At 31.3% G+C, this 18,885-nt stretch overlaps 1 pseudogene; it reads right to left on the bottom strand.

Annotated features, from left to right (window-relative positions):
• Positions 1 to 4,841: 4,841 nt before the first annotated feature.
• LOC145259438 (5S ribosomal RNA) lies at positions 4,842 to 4,958 on the bottom strand (annotated as a pseudogene).
• Between the last annotated feature and the right edge of the window lie 13,927 nt (positions 4,959 to 18,885).

Raw genomic sequence — 18,885 nt, 5'->3', positions numbered from 1 at the left:
CCAGAAATGTTGATGGTAAGGAGTCAAAGTTCAACGATTTACCTTTAAGAACTCTATCAAACATCTTGTCAATTTTGGGTCTAAACACTTAAAATTTTAGATATAGTGTCCTTTGACATGGATCTAAGTTAATCACTTTATTTGAGCCCCAAACGATAAATGTTAAAGGGGCATAATAGGGGTCACATTTAAAAAATTGCCCCGTGCCACATCTTCCTTGCGTAAGGGGGCAATACAATATAAATACCTTCACCCCGGGCCAAAATACAAGTGTAGTATGTGTTTTAATGCTATAATTAAATTTATTTATCCTTAGTAAAGTGAAAGGAAAAGCTTTCTATACTGAGGCCATTTTTTTATGTACTTCAAGAGTGCCTTTTTCTGGCGACACGGTTTTCCTTTACATGAATAAAAACGAGTTTACGTTAGATTTTGCTTTCGCTGAAGGAAATAAATACCCATAGAAAATAATAATTCTGGTCTTTGGGAAAAGATTTGAGTGTTGTATCTCTTTTCATGCTCGGGTCAAGTTAATTTAGCCGTAGTCAATGGCAGGGAAACCCTCTATACTGGGACAATTTTATCTTAGTCAGTTTCAAGAATTTTTAGGGGAGCTGCTTTTCTTAAAATACATCGTGCCACATGTTTTTTTCTTAAATACTAATAGAAAAAGTAGGTCTTTAATATCATTGTCAGTGCGATGAAATGCATTGAGTGTCTAATTGATGTAATAAAATATGTTTCTTTCCTAAAATAAAGATCCAAATCTACCACCAATAGCAATGGCCAATCACACATTGCCTGAAAGTACTTCTTTTAAACTCCTCGGCCTAACCTTTACAGGGAATATGAACTGGAATAGATACATTGAGAGCATTGCCAAAGCTGCTACAAGGAAGGTTGGCTCCCTCTACCGTGCTAGAAAACTACTTACGCCTGAAAGTATCCTATAACTCTATAAGGCCACTATTCGCCCATGTATGGAGTACTGTTGTCACATCTGGGCTGGTGTATCTGCTGCTTGTCTCTCGCTCCTGGACAGGGTTCAAAAGAGAGTCGCCAACCTGATAGGTCCTGAACTGTCATCTAGGCTTCAACCTCTGTCCCATCGACGAGATGTTGCATCCCTCTGCCTGTTCTACAAATACTTTAATGGTGAATGCTTTGACGAACTGCAAACACTTGTACCTCCCCGACGTAACTACCCCCGACAAACCCGACAAGCTATTAAGTCTCATCCCTTTACAGTAGAGATCCCTAGGTGCAAGAAATCCTTTTACTCCAATATTTTCTCCCACAGAACTGCGGGTCTTGGAACTCCCTTCCGGGATTCTGCTTTCCCAACGGCACTGATATGCAGAAGTGCAATGTAATGTTAACAAACATCTTTCTACTCATCTCCCTTCATAATGACCCCGCTAATTAAGTCCCCAATAGTAGCCCCCTGCTTCAAAGGGGCATTGTGCCTTGTTATGGGTGAAAATTGAATTAAAAAAAGAAATGGTAAATAAATATCGTGTAGCCAAACACCATATCTCTATATAAAAGTGAAAGTGTCTGTCTCTGTGTCTGTGTACATTTTCCTAGGCAATAACTCTGTCAACTTTCAGTCTACATACTCGAAATTTGAGAAAATATTTGTAATCTCTTTTCGGACAGAAATTCGACTGTTAAGAGGTCAAATGCAACGAATTGACCTTTGAGAACTCTACCAAACTCCTCCGACAAGTTTGGGTCTAAACACTAAACTTTTTAGATATAGGCTGCATGTATATTTATCTTACTTAATAATTTGATTAGAGTCCAAAACAATAAATGTTAAGGGGGTCAGAATAGGGGTCAAATTAAAAAATTGACCGTTTTTTGTTTTCTTTTTGTTTTGCTTAATATACACCTCCAAACTCCCGGGAAACGCCGGACTGAAATGCTAGTATATCTATAAAAGTAAAATGGTCGGTGTGTGTACCTTTACATAAAAAAAATACTTCCAATTTTCAGTTTACAGACTCGAGATTTGTCATAAGGAGTATTGAGATTTTAGAAAAATGTTTGAATCCGTTGTCGGCCAAACATTTAGCTTTCAAATAGTCAAAGTATAATGATTTGACCTTTGCAAACTCTACCAAACTCCTGCCCCAATTTTGGATTTAAACACGGAAGATTTTAGATGTAGGTTCCTTGGACATGGATCAATCATTTTAATTTGATTTGAGCCCAAAACAATAAATATTAAGGCATCAACATTGGGGTCAAAGTAAAAAGAAAAATTGACCCTCCCCGCAACCTCTACCAATTACTAAACCAACTTTTGGTCGAAACATTTGAAAATTTACAAGAAGCGCATGGAGACAAAGATCAAGCTTTTTAGTCGTGTTTTGGCAGAAAAATCACCTCTAAAACAGGCATAGTTTTTTTTTTATATATTTTTATTCAATCTTCACCCCAAACAAGACAAGTGCCACTTTGAAGTAGGGGCCTACTATCAGGGACTTAATTAGCAGGGTCATTATGAAGGGAGATGGATAGAAATATGTTTATTCACATTACGCTTGAACTTCTGCATATAAATACAGTTGGGAAAGCAGTATCCCAGCAGGGTGTTCCAAAGACTTGCAGTTCTGGGGAAGAAAATATTGAAGTATCGAGGGATTTAAAAGATTTGATGTTTGTGGTCTCTAGCATACTATTCAGACAATTTTGTGTTTGAACGTATAAAAAAGGCATTCAGACATTCGCCAAGTTATTTAATTAGTTTTTTGGCCGACAATCAGGTTGCCAAGAGGTCAAAGTTAAACGGGTGTATCTTTGCAGTCTTTACCAATCTCCTCCGCCAATTTTGCATCTAAACACTTGAAATTCTAGATATATGTTTCCTGGGCATGAGCAAAACATATTATATATATATATATATATATATATATATATATGCACATACAGTTATATACAGTACATAGGACCCGAGCAAAACCGGGCTGCACTCCTAGTAGAAGAGAAACGCGTATTGCACCAGCTTGCTTTACACGGTCTTTTGAATAAGGCAAAGTTAGACTACTTTTAAAACTATTGTATGCTTATTCTTTAGAATTAACTATAAATAGAATGATTTTTTTTAAAATAAATGCACCCGCTTTTTTTAATACTAATTTTCTGCTTGAGATTCTATGTTCCAAATATATCTGTTTTCGATGAAGTTGCGAAAACAAATCTCAATTTGTTTTTTTCTGGGAGTATTTTCTTTTTCTATCATTTATTATTTAATTTTATTTACTTGTTTTATAAAAAATGATCGAGGTGATAATAGTAGCCAAATAAAATAAATAATAATCTATAAATATAAAAGCGAAAATGTGTGTTTGTATGTATGTATTTATGTATGTGTGTGCTTGTATGTATGTGTGTGTTTGTATGCCTCGCAAAAACTTTCCACACAGGTCACGTACTTTCACGAGATTTACAACATTATTAACTTCCAAACCTCGCCCGACAAACATCGAAGAATTGTCCAAAAACGTTAATTCCTTCATGCTAAAATTATCAGTTTTCTACAGAGGGTCAGCAAATACCGTCCTCTCATGACGAGTTCGGTTCTACGCATGAGTCATACGACGTCGGAACATGATTTACTTTAAATATTTGAAAAAGCTACACAATTCTGTCGACGTCGTCTTAGTGCAGTTGCTTAGAACGCGGCCTCATTATTTAAAGTTGTTGGGTTCTAATCGTGGTGTGAGATGTCTTCTTTTTTCGATTTTTTTTTTAATTTTAATATTGAAACAGGGTTATTTACGCCATTTTTGCACGTGTTTTTTGGAGTGGGCTTTTTTTAAAGATTTTTTACGAAGTTTTAACTTCGTTTTTCTGTTTCGCGTTTTCTTTTTTTTTTGTTTTTCCAATTTTTACTTTATTTTTTTGTGTGTTTTTTAAAATATTAAAATATTTACTTCGCTTATTCTAATGTTTTGATTAACACCCAGCCTTAGCATACACACTTCAAAACACCCGGGCAACGCCGGGTACGCCCCGAAGATTCAAATTATTGTGGCAAAGGACAGTTGACGTTTGCTTTCGGAAGTTTTTTTTTTTTTTTCATTCTGTATGTTCATGTAACTATTTTTCACATGTTTTTTTTGGGGGGGGGGTATTTATCAGATTTTTAAAAGACGTTGTAACATTCGCTTTTCTGTTTTCTTTTTCGCGTTTCCTTTTCTTTTTAATTTTGTTTTTCCGATTTTTACATTTAACAACGTTCGTTTGCCTTACGTTGGGGTGTTTTTTTCGATTTTTTAAAAGGTTTTAACATTTTAATATTTAAAAATATTTACTTCGCTTATTCTTATGTTTTTATTACACCCCCCCGCCCGAGCACACCAACACACCTCTAAACACCCGGGCAACGCCGGGTAACCCCCGCTAGTAAAAAATTAAAAATACATATATAATCTGACAAGGCAGAGTAATTCACAGAGTTGGTTCGCAATGTGGAAAAATGCAACCACCAAAATTTGCTTACTCTGGGTTTAGAGAAAATTTACATAACCTCATCTCTAATGTATTGGAAAAAGAGTCTGGCGTGAAACTTTTCACAGGTGATTAACATTCACCGCATTACTAGGCAACTATTTAACCCCCTATGTTATTGTGTTATTTGACTATATACATGTGTGTTATAAAGCAAGCTCCTTCAGTCTTGGACATAATATTGATACCCACGAAGGGTTCCTTGCGCGTGAAATTTTTGTGGCAGGGAGTGCGCAAATCTCCAACCACACCTCTCCTGAGACGACATTGTTAAATACCAGTGGCAAGTGAAGTACAGGACGACTGGAAACAAATGCCGAGAGCACACACAGCGCCTAGAATTTCCAAATGGTCACCCATCTTGTACTAACCAGGCTCAACGTTGCTTAACTTCGGTGATCTTACGAGAGCCGGTGTGTCAACGCGATTATGCCGTATGTGAGTTATTGACTGTACTATATTTTGGTACTAATTTTTAATGTCGTATCCCGGGGTTCTACTATATACGAATATCGTTCCAGAAAGATTTGAATGGTAGTTCGAATAATTCAAATGGAGGAAAAAAAAACTACTGATGGAACATAGTGTTACACGAGGTCACTTGCTCATTAGGAAAATGTATCACCTGAAAATCATTTCATACATTATTGTAAACTAAAATTACATCATCACTAAAAGTTTTTAAAAGGCTAGTCATGAAGAGTTTCTCAGAATTAAAACTTTTTTACTGTCGTACAGGTGAACATTTGATATACTAACCTCTTTGTTCTCTAGTCGTGAAGCAAAATATTACGACCTAAACACGTATGCGACTCAGGTGTCGATAATTAGATCTGTATTATTTCTCTGATTTCATTAGTCAACTTTAATTGTTCAATTGCATCAAACAAATGCTGTGAACTTTGTCAACTATAAGGAACATTCTTAGCCATAGTGTTAGTGTTAGTGTTATGGCCGATCGCACTCATGAAACCTCGAACTCGCCGTGCTAAGATTATTGCGTAACATTAACTGTAATACGTTTAAGGTTACTGCTGCAGCAAATAAGAAAAACCTCATCTACCTAACTAGAAAATTTTTAACACATGCTGGTAGCCTATATTTCTGTAGCCGTTCCATATGGACACTTGAGATCTACATGCAGTATTCAAGTAGTTACAAGGAGATAAATGCAAGGCAAAATTCGGCTCAATTGCTTTTTGCTCTTAAAAATTCATTCATGTTTGAGACTGAAGCAAGAAATCGTATTTAGTCTGTAAATTTGTGCCAGAAAACTTTCGTATCTTAATGCATAATAAACTCACCAACGTTTCAAAATAGAAATTTCCCATTGTCCCTCGCAACAAATCTATTATTTCCCGAGCTAGAAACAAAAAGAACAAGAAAAGAATGGTTTGATAAACATACTTGAAACTGATCTTATCAATCTGGAGTGTGAAAGCTAGAATAATAATAACCACAAGAATGCCACCTTTCAAAATTTATTTATGGCAGAGAGTGAGGCAACAACTCGTTTTATGTTTGAAAATTTGTGCCAAGACTAATATGTATCTGAAAATATATTAAAGTCATGAACGTTTCCAACTACCAATTTCTCAATTGTCCATTTCAGCAAAACTATAAATTGTCAAGCTGGAAACAAACGATAGATTCGGGAAAATATGAAAAATAGGAGAACATGGGTTGAAGAACATTCTTGAAGCTGCATTACTCCAACCTTATATCTGAAATAATAACAATCACGACACTGTCAACTTTACAGTAAATGAAACCCTGTTTAAACTACCCCATTAGTGTTTGGAACTCAACATTTTAGTATTCCCTAATATAAAAATTCATTGGTAAATACGATGGACCTAAAAATCTACAAAATAAGGAAAAAAGGTAAATATAACTTTCTAAATAAGTGTGTTTTTTTTATTTATTTGAAATTATTGGACTACTGTTCTCATTTTATTTGTTATTTAAACAAAATTTCATTCGATGAATCCCCTAAACTTCTTCAGGTGTATCTTGTTAAAGGCTCCTTAACCCGTAAACACCCGTGGCGTAGGACGTAAAGTGCTTGTAAATATTCAAGGTTCAATTCTCAGTGTGTGCAACAGAAAAAATACAATTGCGAATTACTCAGGACCTCTATCCAATCATGGCTGAAAAAACGAGAGCATGAGTTTGCCAGAAATACTCTCGATAAGAGAAGAAGGTAATATCGACCGAAGCTTTGATTATGAATGTTAAGATGAGAACAGTAATTCAAAAATTCTAAATAACACGAATAACCAATCCTTATCTAAGAAACTCAGAAACGTAATATCTGGTCGTTTTTCGACTGTCCAGTATGGTAAAAATGAGATCAATCTCTAAGAGTATGTGGTATTTAAATGGTTGTTGAAACAAACAGGATTGATGTTCTTGATATGTAAGATAATATAAATCTGGTGTGGGGATTGCGAGCAAAACTATAAGATAATGGAACCATTGATTATATGGTGTCTAATGTAAAATATTGGCTATCAATGAAGCACTGCACTCATTAGCATACCACATTAATTCTAGAAACTATCCTATTAATAATATAGCCAAACAGTTTTAGAAAACGGAAACTACTTATTACATATAATTCTTCAAAATTCATTTCTTGCAGGGGTGAAATTTAGTTTCAGAAATACTTTGTATCTTGAAGCATGAGAAGTTTTACCAAATCCCACTTTCCCAAGATATTCGTCCACTACAACAAAGCTATTATCTTTTTTTTCTCCAGTAGGAAATGCTAGATCCGATAAAATAGAAAAACATAAAAACGAAGAGAAGGAAATGGCTTGAAGAACATTCTTGAAGCCGTATTATTCCAACCTGGAATCTGAGTGTTTACGAAGCAGCTGTTCCAAACCGTTACTTTATTTGGTTTGACGCATGTAACGAAGTCTTGCAACTGTTTCTCAGACTAGGGGAAAAATTAACGACCCCCTTCCCTAGTTATACACCCCTCCCCCGTGGTGCCCGACTGACGCAGAACAATTACGCTACAGCGACTTTACTGGCACAGTCAAAAATCCATCACTTATTCTCCTATCAAATTCCGATGTCTGTTATGACAGGAACATGTCTCAAACATTATAATATTCCCAACACATGTTTTATCTATATTTAAAATGTTGGTATCATTGGAGTCAAGGAATTTATAATATTCCAGCATTATAATATAAATATGACTGGAAATTTACACAGTAAAAATTATATTAAAATAATAATTTTACTTTAAATCTAAAAAAAGGGAGACGTTTGGCATATAAAATTAACGTGACATAATAGCCTACGGTTGCATAATGTAGCGGTTTTAAAGATGGTATTGGGATGGTTTTTCGGAATGGAAAAACGTTGAAATCAGATTATTTCGGGGTATCAGTATCGGTTTCGATAAGATTTGTTGTCTATTACTCGATGCCCAAAACGATTCCTTTACATCTTTTTTTTTAAAATTCTGAATCGAAATTGATAACTATATCGGAATAAGAAATTCAGGATGGAACCGGAAATAGTATCGTATTCGGAAAAAAATATTAGAATGGAACCGGAAATAGTATCGTATTCGGAAAAAAATATTAGAATGGAACCGGAAATAGTATCGTAATTGGAAAAAATATTAGAATTATCCCATCACTAAAAGATATGTAACTTCAGGGTGGCCCACTTAAAAAGAAGACCGATCTCACTAAATTTTCCCTTAACGACTAACTGACTCCACAAGAAAAAATATAATTTTTCCGAATAAAATATTGTTGCATGCGAAACTTCTTACTGACTTACCAATCACTGACACCACTTCATGACATGTTCACGGAAGAAAGAACAATAAGCAAACGGTTATATACACCACATTCCTCAAACTTGTCATCATGAGATTTGTATCTTTGGGGGACTTTAAAACCAACGTTTACGCAAATAATCCTTACAATCTAAACCAACTAAAGGAGAACAATACCAACGCTATCAGGAAATTCAACAGAGAAAATACACAGGCAGTATCTGCAAACGTTGTTAAACGTGATCAAAAATGCATAGGTGTCAACGGGAAGCAAGTACAGCAGGTTTTATAACGCTACACATAATTTAAACAAAGCTGCAGGTAATTAACACAATAAACATATGCCCCCTCCTCTCTAGTACATTTTCAGGGCTATTTTAAGTGAACCACCCTCTATACACACACACACACACACACACACACACACACACGCACACACACACACACACACACACACACACACATATATATATATATATATATATATATATATATATATATATATATATATATATATATACTAGCATGGGTGCCCGGCGTTGCCCGGGTGTTTTGAGGTGTATGCTGAGCAAAAAAAAAAAAAAACAACAAAAAAAGGTCGATTTTTAAAACTTTGACCCCTATTATGACCCCCTAAAATTGATTGTTAGATCCATGTCCAAGGAATCTATATCTAAACTTTAAAGTGTTTATACCCAAAATTGTAGAAGGAGTTTGGTAGAGTTCTCAAAAGTCAATTCGTGTAATTTTGAGCCCTTACTCGCAAAATTTCTCCCCGAAATCTCAGTACCCTGTATATAAAATTTCGAGTCTGTAGGCTAAAAATTGACAGAGTTATTGCCTAGGGAAATGTATACAGAAACAGAGACAGACAGACACTTTCACTTTTATAGATATATAGATATACCAGATTTCAGCCCGGCGTTGCCCGGGGGTTTGAATGTGTATGCTGAGCAAAAAAAAAAAAGACCACATTTTTTTTAATTTGGCCCCTATTACTACCCCTTAAAATTTATTGTTTTGGGCTCAAACAAATTTATTATATTCGATCCATGTCCAAGAAACCTATATCTAAAATCTCAAGTGTTTGGATCCCAAATTGTCGGGGGAGTTTGGTAGAGTTCTCAAAATTCCAGTCGTTGAATTTGACCCCTTAACAGCGAAATTTCTGACCGAAAACCGAGCACATAGATTTTCCCAAATCTCAGTCCCCTGTATATCAAATTTCGAGTCTGTAGACTGAAAATTAACAGAGTTATTGCGAAGGAAAATGTACACAGACACAGACACTGACACAGACACACACAGAAACACACACACACACACACCGACATACACGTTCAGTTTTATAGCTATATAGATGGGTGGCCGGCGTTGCCCGGGTGGTTTGAGGTGTATGATGAGCAAAAAAAAAGTCAATTTTTTTACTTTGACCCCTATTATGACCCCCTAAAATTGATTGTTTTGGGCTCAAATTAAGCTATTAAGTTAGATACATGTCAAAGGAATATATATATATATATATCTAAAATTCCAAGTGGTTGGACCGCAAATTGTAGGACGAGTTTGGTAGAGGTCTCAAAAATCAACTCATTGAACTTTGACCTCTTAATTGCAAAATTTCAGCCCAAAAACCAATCACATAGATGTTCCCAAATCTTAGTAGCCTGTATATCAAATTTTGAGTCTGTAGACTTAAAATTGACAGAGTCATTGCGTAGGGAAATGTACACATACACACAGACAGACACGTTCACTTATATATATATATATATACGCACACACATATATATATATATATATATATATATATATATATATATATATATATATATTATGCATAGATCATCGTATAACGATTAGATCACACTCTGACTTACGTAAATAACATTAAAAAAAAATTAAAATATTTTAATTCGACGCTATTTCACGCGGTTAATGGTAGCAGTATGGATTAGGTCTTCGCCAACCGAGCCAGATATGTCGCGGGATGCGGGGTTCGAATTGTTCGACTGGTATTAATCGTGACACCCTGCACTGAAGATTCCCGAAAGGATGAAGCACTAGTGTCTGTAGGTATTTAATTAATGTATATATATATATATATATATATATATATATATATATATATATATATATATACACACACAAAAAAATCTTAGTTTTATGAAAGGAAATAAAATGCTTGGGAATGCGGACAGTTTCAAATATAATAGTCGAAGTAGCTGTGCACCTAATTTTCTTCATACTCACATTAAAACTACATGTCAAACTTGCTATTGTAACATATTATTACTTTCGCTGATATTTTTTTTTTTTTAATCTAAGTTATATATTTTTTAATTGATTCTGATTTTATTTTGGCGACGGATTGAGAGTTGGTATATACCAGAATTAGTATAGAAATGTACGTAAAATAATATTCTAAATATTAATAAGACAGCGTGTTTAATATTTATATTCCGTGTAAAGCTTAATCCCGAGTAACTGTCGTTTCATTTGTACGTACTTTCATTTCTTGTAATTACATATTTTACCAGGAACACTTCATGAGTTTGGGTTTCGGACTGGATTATAACTGATGGGACTAAAATCCTTATTATTATTTAAAGACAATTTTACCGAAAATCCTTAATAAATTTAGTTTCGATTTCGACAAAAGCTGACTCAAGGAATTTAATTAAGTAATTTATTTTTAATAAAAGATATTACAAGGAATTAGTCATGTGTGTTGTTTTCGATTGCGGTTATATCTAATAGAACTCGAGTAATCTAATTTTCCTGTCATTAATAATAAAAAAAAAAGTTTGCCTCCGGTTTACATTAGAGATGAAGGCTCTACAGTTAAATATGTATATATATATATATATATATATATATATATATATATATATATATATATATATATATATATATATAATTACTTTATTCATTTATATTTATATATATATATCAATATTTATATATATTTATACTTAAATATATTTAAATAGATTAATATATTATATTTATATGTATTTACATTTATATATATTTACATTTACACCTATTTATATTTGTATAAAATTATATTTATATAGATTTAATTAAATATATATATATATATATTTATTTATTTATATAAATATTTATCCATACATATATATTTATATAAATATACTTATATATTTTTATATTTATCTATACACTTATACCTATATATAAATATATATATACATTTACATATATTTATACATTAGTATATATAGTTATATATATATATGTATATATATTTTTACATATATATTTATATACATTTTTTACTTATTGATATATATATATATTTATATATATATATATATTTATTAAGATATATATGTATATGTATTCACACACATATATATATTACATTATTTATTCATGTATATTCATTCATATATATTTATAAATATATAATTAATTATTTATATATATATAATTATAAAACTGAAATTGCCTTGTAAAGAGTAGTCTAACGTAGTTTCCGATTTACGACATCCAGTTGCGCATGCGCGCATACACATTAGCCAATAACAACGTGAACAAATAAACACAAATCGCTTCTTTTGTAGATTTTGATGTTTGCATTGAAATATTAACGTCATTATTCCGAAATTATTATTTAACATGTGAATAGTGGGGGTGTTTTGCAATTATTCTTTATTTCAACTGTACTGGGTCCTGGATATGACTTTAAACTATATCCGATGGTGAGGCCCCAGCTTGTGGGCTTTAGGAAGTGTGGAGCCACCCTTTAATTGCCATTGCTCCCAGGTCCACTCTGACCCGGAGTGGTAGTACCTGTTAGGGTTCCAACTATGGGTTAAACAGAAACCGACTTGAAAAAAACAAATATATTCTATTAAAAAATATTTTCTTCAAAATCTTTGGATTCGGAATTAAATAAGCCAAAAAGGGTTGATATGCCGTAAAAGAAAAGCAACAAACCAACCAATTAACTATACTGTCGTTATTTTGTTACAACTAAACATCTTTAACCCGTTGACAAACATAAAAAATTGTAGTAAATCCAAGACTACTACTACTACTACTACTACTACTCTCTATGCGTACTTTTTTCCTTTCTTTCTTCCTTCATTCCTTCCTTTTTTGATTTTTGTTTATATTTCTAGATACGAAACAGTTGTGTGAGAACGGTGAATTTGTTTACTTCTTAACTAATCTGTTTCAATATTTTATTTATTTCGATTTAATTTTTTTACTTCAGGTTTTATTAATTATTTTTTTTTTAGATTTAAGTTCCTGTAACTTGGTTGTACGATACCAATATGTGTTTTTCATTCTTATAGTTCTCATCGGTAGGTCCATGGACATTTTTGCTGCTAAATTACTTTCGTCGGCGTTCGATTCTTAGGAAACTCATGTTAAATTGTCGATTTTTGAGCGATTATTCGGATTTTTGATTTTAACACACTTTCATAGTAAAGTTTCTGTTATGTAAAAAAAAACTATTTTGTTTACGTCACAAGTGTCACGCTCATACATGAATTTCACAGGGAATATAACATAGTGACCAACGGGTTACGTATAGTCTCGTATTTATATAGATATATATTCAAACATACTTAATTATATACATTTATATATGCATCTGTTTATATATACTCATATATATATATATATATTCATGAGTATATATATATATATACACATATATGTTTATATAAACATTTATATATTTATGTAAGTATGTATTTACAAGTATATATGTTTGTGAATATATATTTATTTATATATGTTAATATATTTACATATATGTTTATATTTGTTTATATACACATATTTATACGTATACACACACACATATATATATACACATGTTTACATATATATATATTTATATCCAGATATATATATATACACATATATATATATATATTTATATATTCATTGAGATATATATATATATATATATATATATATATATATATATATAAATACTGTATATATATATATATGTATACATACATATATGTGCGTATACATATATACACATTTTCATATATAATACATATATACCCATTTTCTTACATAATTTTATATATATTATATACATACACATTTTCATATGCACACATTTTCATTATATATATATATATAGATTTTCAGATATACACATTATATATACATTATATATACACATTTTCATATATACACATTATATTTACATTATATATACATTGTATATATACACATTTTTATATATACACATTATCTATACATTATATATATACACATTTTACATATATACACATTATCATATATAATTATATATACATTATATATATATATGCATTTATATACATTAATGTATTAATATATATATATATATACATTTATATATATATGTATATATATATTTAAATATATACTTGCATTTATAAACATATATATATATATATATATATATACTTATTTATATACACATCTTTTTATACATACATTTAAGTGTATATGTATACATTAATATATATATATATTTATATATCTATATATAAAATCTGTACATTTGCATACAAAACATATATACCTTTGCATATATATATTTATATATATATATATATATATATATATATATGTATATATAATTAATTAATTAATTTAATGTATCACGAAGAAAACATTATTTGCTTACAATGAGGTTTAAAAAATGATGCATAAAAATGAAAAATATAATAATTTAATTTCATAGACAAATAATATATACTAGCTACACCTAACAAAAATGTTACGCGCATGGCGATGTACACTTTTATTTTACACCGAAGGCATCTGGTTCAAATATGGAACGAGTTATTTTTTTTTTCTGAAAATAACATATTTATCTGCTACCATTTTTCAATATATTTTGTAGCGTTTTAATATTTCATTTTTATAAATAAAAAAAATATATTTCGAAATTTCCATACTTGAACTCGCTTCTTTCAGTGTAAAATACTTTTTTTTACGCCGCCTTATGAGAGCTTAATCGAGTATACGATACCTTTACATAGGCATGGGACGTAAAAAGGAAGTCAAACTATTATTTAGATAATCCATGAGGAAGGCATTTTAATAGACGAAACTCGAATTAAATGTGAGCGAATATATATTTATTTATTTGATAATTTTAAAACGCTTTTTTCTACCCTTTTAAAACGTAAAAGTGTAAACATTTTATTCTAGATACCACTGCTTTTCAAAATGACCTTTTTAAATAATTTCAGTATCTTTTAATTAAATATTCGAGTTTCATCATAAAAACACGCCTATGCTTAGTCATATCATCGTTAGAAGTACAATTTTAAAATATTAAAAAAAAAACAACATTTTTCCAACAATTAATAAATAAACAAATGATAGATATTAGTACTTAATGATTCTTGTATTTTATTTTAAACTGCCCCCCTTTTTTTACTAAAACAAGGCCGATAGGCATTAGTCGCGTGCTCTCGTGTAAGGAATGAATGCGTGAATGTAGGATTGACATCAACTTCTTTAAGATAAACTAAAATGACCGAAAAATGTGGCTGAAATTACTTCAACAAATAAAAAGTAAATGACTTAGAATGACTTTAATGAACTTAATTGAACGAATTGAATGCCCTTAAGAATGACGTGAATGCTCAAAAAAAAAATAACTGGAATCCTTCACACACAACTTCAATAATCTGGAGAATAAATTGAATGGCTTTGAGACTGACTGGCTGTAAAGTGGGTGATCATTTTACATTAAATTAATACTGAAAGGTGATCCCCCACTTTATATCACAATAAGTACAGCAATTAGTAAGAACAGATAATTCACTTTGATCTTGGCCAAAATGCCAAGAAAAGCGGTATTTGTTTGCTTCCCCACTGAGAAAATTAGGCACAAGGCCGATTTTTAATGTGAGGAGTGAAGAAGAAATGGGGGCCAACTCCCCGGAGAGTGGGGGAGCTGGATAGTGACAATAGGTATGAAGGGTTACCCCTACATTGACCAAAGTCTTATATGTGTGGTTGCCACAACATATGGTCTTTGCTTGCAGTATCTGCCGGAAGAGATACTACACATTGATCTTGGTCTAGAGGCAAAGAAAAGCTTCAATAGCTAAGAACAGCATCTATTAACAACATACCTTTGATTTTAACCAAAAAGGCCAAGCAGAAAATTGTTACGGACAGACCGACCGACCAACGGACTGACTTATAGAGTCGCTTCCACGCGACTAAAAATTGAGGAGTTTCTAATGGGGACCGGTGCCATAGAAACGAGCTGCCTTTGGTTTTCCAGTATTTACTTTTATACTTATTTTATGTCTCTTTTTCCAAGAATTCAATAACGCGCATCTTCTAACGCACGTCCATGGCAGGAGTAGCTATCATAGAGTTTCAACCCTATCCAGGAAAATTAAACCTTCCAGTTTATTAATGCATTTGTTCAATCATTTGAAATCCTCTCTTATCGATTCAGGTTTAATAAAAAAAAATAGGAGGCATTCTTTTGAGCGGGTTTATAGTGTTTCAGTAATTGCATGTATAAGTTGAAAAGGTAATGACAGAAACATTTTTTTGGAGAATCTATCTTTAGAAAATAAACAGGCTAGGACTAGAGACAGAAAGATATGCGGATAAATCAAGTTTTCTAATTGAGAAAACATAAAAATAACAATGCATGATAAAAATGGCACTCGGAGATAAGAACACCCACACATACATACACACGAAAACAAAAACACACACAAACACAGGCATAAAAAGGCATACGCACACCTCTCTCTTTCTTTCTCTCTCTCCCTCTCTCTCTCTCTCTCTCTCTCTCTCTCTCTCTCTCTATATATATATATATATATATATATATATATATATATATATATATATATATATATATATATATATACACCGTTGAAGTAACATCAAGGCTTCAAAAAGGGGGTTGATGGCAACAAAAAGTGTATTTCATTTTACGGGCATGGAAACAATTGTAACGTAAAATGATTTACACTTTTTATTGCAATGAACACCTTTCTGAAGTCAAGATTTTGCTTCCACAGTATATTAATGCTCAATTATGAAATATGATAATTTTGTAGCTTACTCCTTTAGTCAACTTTTTTTGGCTTAAAACTCATTGGTATATGAAAACTTCTTGAATTACACGGACTCAGTATATAACATATAAGTCTCTCTCTCTCTCTCTCTCTCTCTCTCTCTATATATATATATATATATATATATATATATATATATATATATATTATGTAATATACTGAGTTCGTGTAATTCACCACAGCGGTTCTACACCTAGGAAACCAAATTGTGCTATTAAATTCAATATATATATATATATATATATATATATATATATATATATATATATATATATATATAGTATATATATGTATATATATATATATATATATATATATATATATATTGAATTTAGTAGCACAGTTTGATATACACAGCGGTGTCTACATCTAGAAAACCAAACTGTGCTACTAAATTCAATATATATATATATATGTATATATATATATGTATATATATATATATATATTGAATTCAGTAGCACAGTTTGGTTTTAATATATATATATATATATATATATATATATATATATATATATATATATATATATTGAATTTAGTTGCAAAGTTTGGTTTCCTAGATGTAGAGACCGCTGTCGTATATCAAACAGTGCCCAATGAAGGGCATAGTAATTATATAGTATATTTCTTATACAAAAATTATTGGTTACATATGTGCTTACATGTTTGATTCAGACAAAGCACCACAGTAGACAACGAGGTAACAACTAAAACAACTGAAGCAACGTTTGTAACTTCTTGATCAAATGATATGGTCATTTTGAATTGAAATTTCACTGAAACACGTATGTGCATATGTAACCAATAATGTGTGTATAACAAATATACTATATATGTATATATGCGCGCATATGTGTATATTAGCTCTTAATTATGTGTCGATGTTTATTCTTTCGTCTTATTTATAAAACTCAATGCCAGTGTGTCTGTCTGTCTGTCTGTCTGTCTGCAGTTTTATAGAATGTACTTTCTTTTGAAACAGCATGTTGGCTCAAACAATTGTATTTTCGTGGATCGTTTTCTGATTGGATTTTTACCCGGCGTAAATATATACTAAGGAGTCGAAAATGGGTGAAAATCTAAATAAATCAGAACTTGCCAAGCATAAGTAAACTGAAATGGCACTTAGATGAATGCGCAAATGCATAGAGATAAAAGTTTTAGTTTATTTTATGCCTCATTCAAATTCCTGATTGGAACGTTACAACATTTGCTTTCGGTGTCAGTGTCAGGTTTGGCTGATTGTAGCTGAGTCATATTTTTGATTTTTAAATTATGAAATATTCGATATAGAATTAACTCTACGATAATATATACAAAATCCTGGATGAATTAACTATCATATTATAGTTATTTTTTTTTGCAATCTATCCCCTCCAGTATAATATATATATATATATATATATATATATATATATATATATATATATATATATATATATATATATATATATATATGTATATACTAGCCAAAGTACCCGTCGTTGATAGGGGTCAAAAACGGCCTACAGAAAATTGACTCTTATTTATGAAAGTATGATAGGTTATGAAAAGGAAGGGTTGTAAATTTGGGTTGAATTTGGGGGTATCCAAACCAAAGCAAAATATGATTAAAGTAAAAATAAAATAGGTACACTCCATAATTTATTATACCATACTTGTTTACAGTGAAACACTTATCACAATATTCTGGGGATCTATATTAAAAAAAAAACTGTTACACTTTGTGACATATTTCCATCTTATGGAGGTCAGGCGCGAACGAAGACTCCATAATTTTATTATACCATATTTCTTCAATCTGAAACATAATTGCCAAAGTATACTTACGTAGATAGATATGAAAATCTTTATTAAAGTTTGTGCCTATTTCCATTCTATGGAGGCCAGAGTCGAACGCAGTCTTCACAATTTTATTATACCATCCCTATTTAAGTTAAAACATACTTATCAAAGTAGTTTTATGTACATCTATATAAAAAACAATTGTAAACGTTTTTTTTTTTTTTAATTTTTTATTCCTATACTTTGTGGACCAGGTGCGAACGCAGACCCCACAATTTTAATGAACCACCGTTCTGCCAGATTAAACATACCCAGACGTGTCTCAATACATCTTCTATCATTATATGTAATCAGTTTTTTAAAATAGTCAACCATATAGGAGCCTATCCGTGACCAGACACACACACACACACAGCTTAGATATATATATATGTATATATATGTATTTATATATATAAATATGTATATATATATATATCGATATGTATATATACTTATATATATAAATACACAGAGAGAGAGAGAGAGAGAGCGAGAGAGAGAGCGAGAGAGATGAGATGTGAACGAGATCATTATTTTTAATAAAGAATAATTAGATAGTCAGAGGTGAAAACCGTTGATCTGTTAAGGATTTTGCAAAACGGGGCTGGGGGGAATATAAATATT

The sequence above is a fragment of the Euprymna scolopes genome, chromosome 34 (assembly GCF_053919585.1).
Source record: "Euprymna scolopes isolate OS-2025 chromosome 34, ASM5391958v1, whole genome shotgun sequence".
NCBI classification, from domain to species: Eukaryota; Metazoa; Mollusca; class Cephalopoda; order Sepiida; family Sepiolidae; genus Euprymna; species Euprymna scolopes.
The sequence above is the reverse complement of the archived record's forward strand: the minus strand, read 5'-3'. Positions and strand labels throughout refer to the sequence as shown.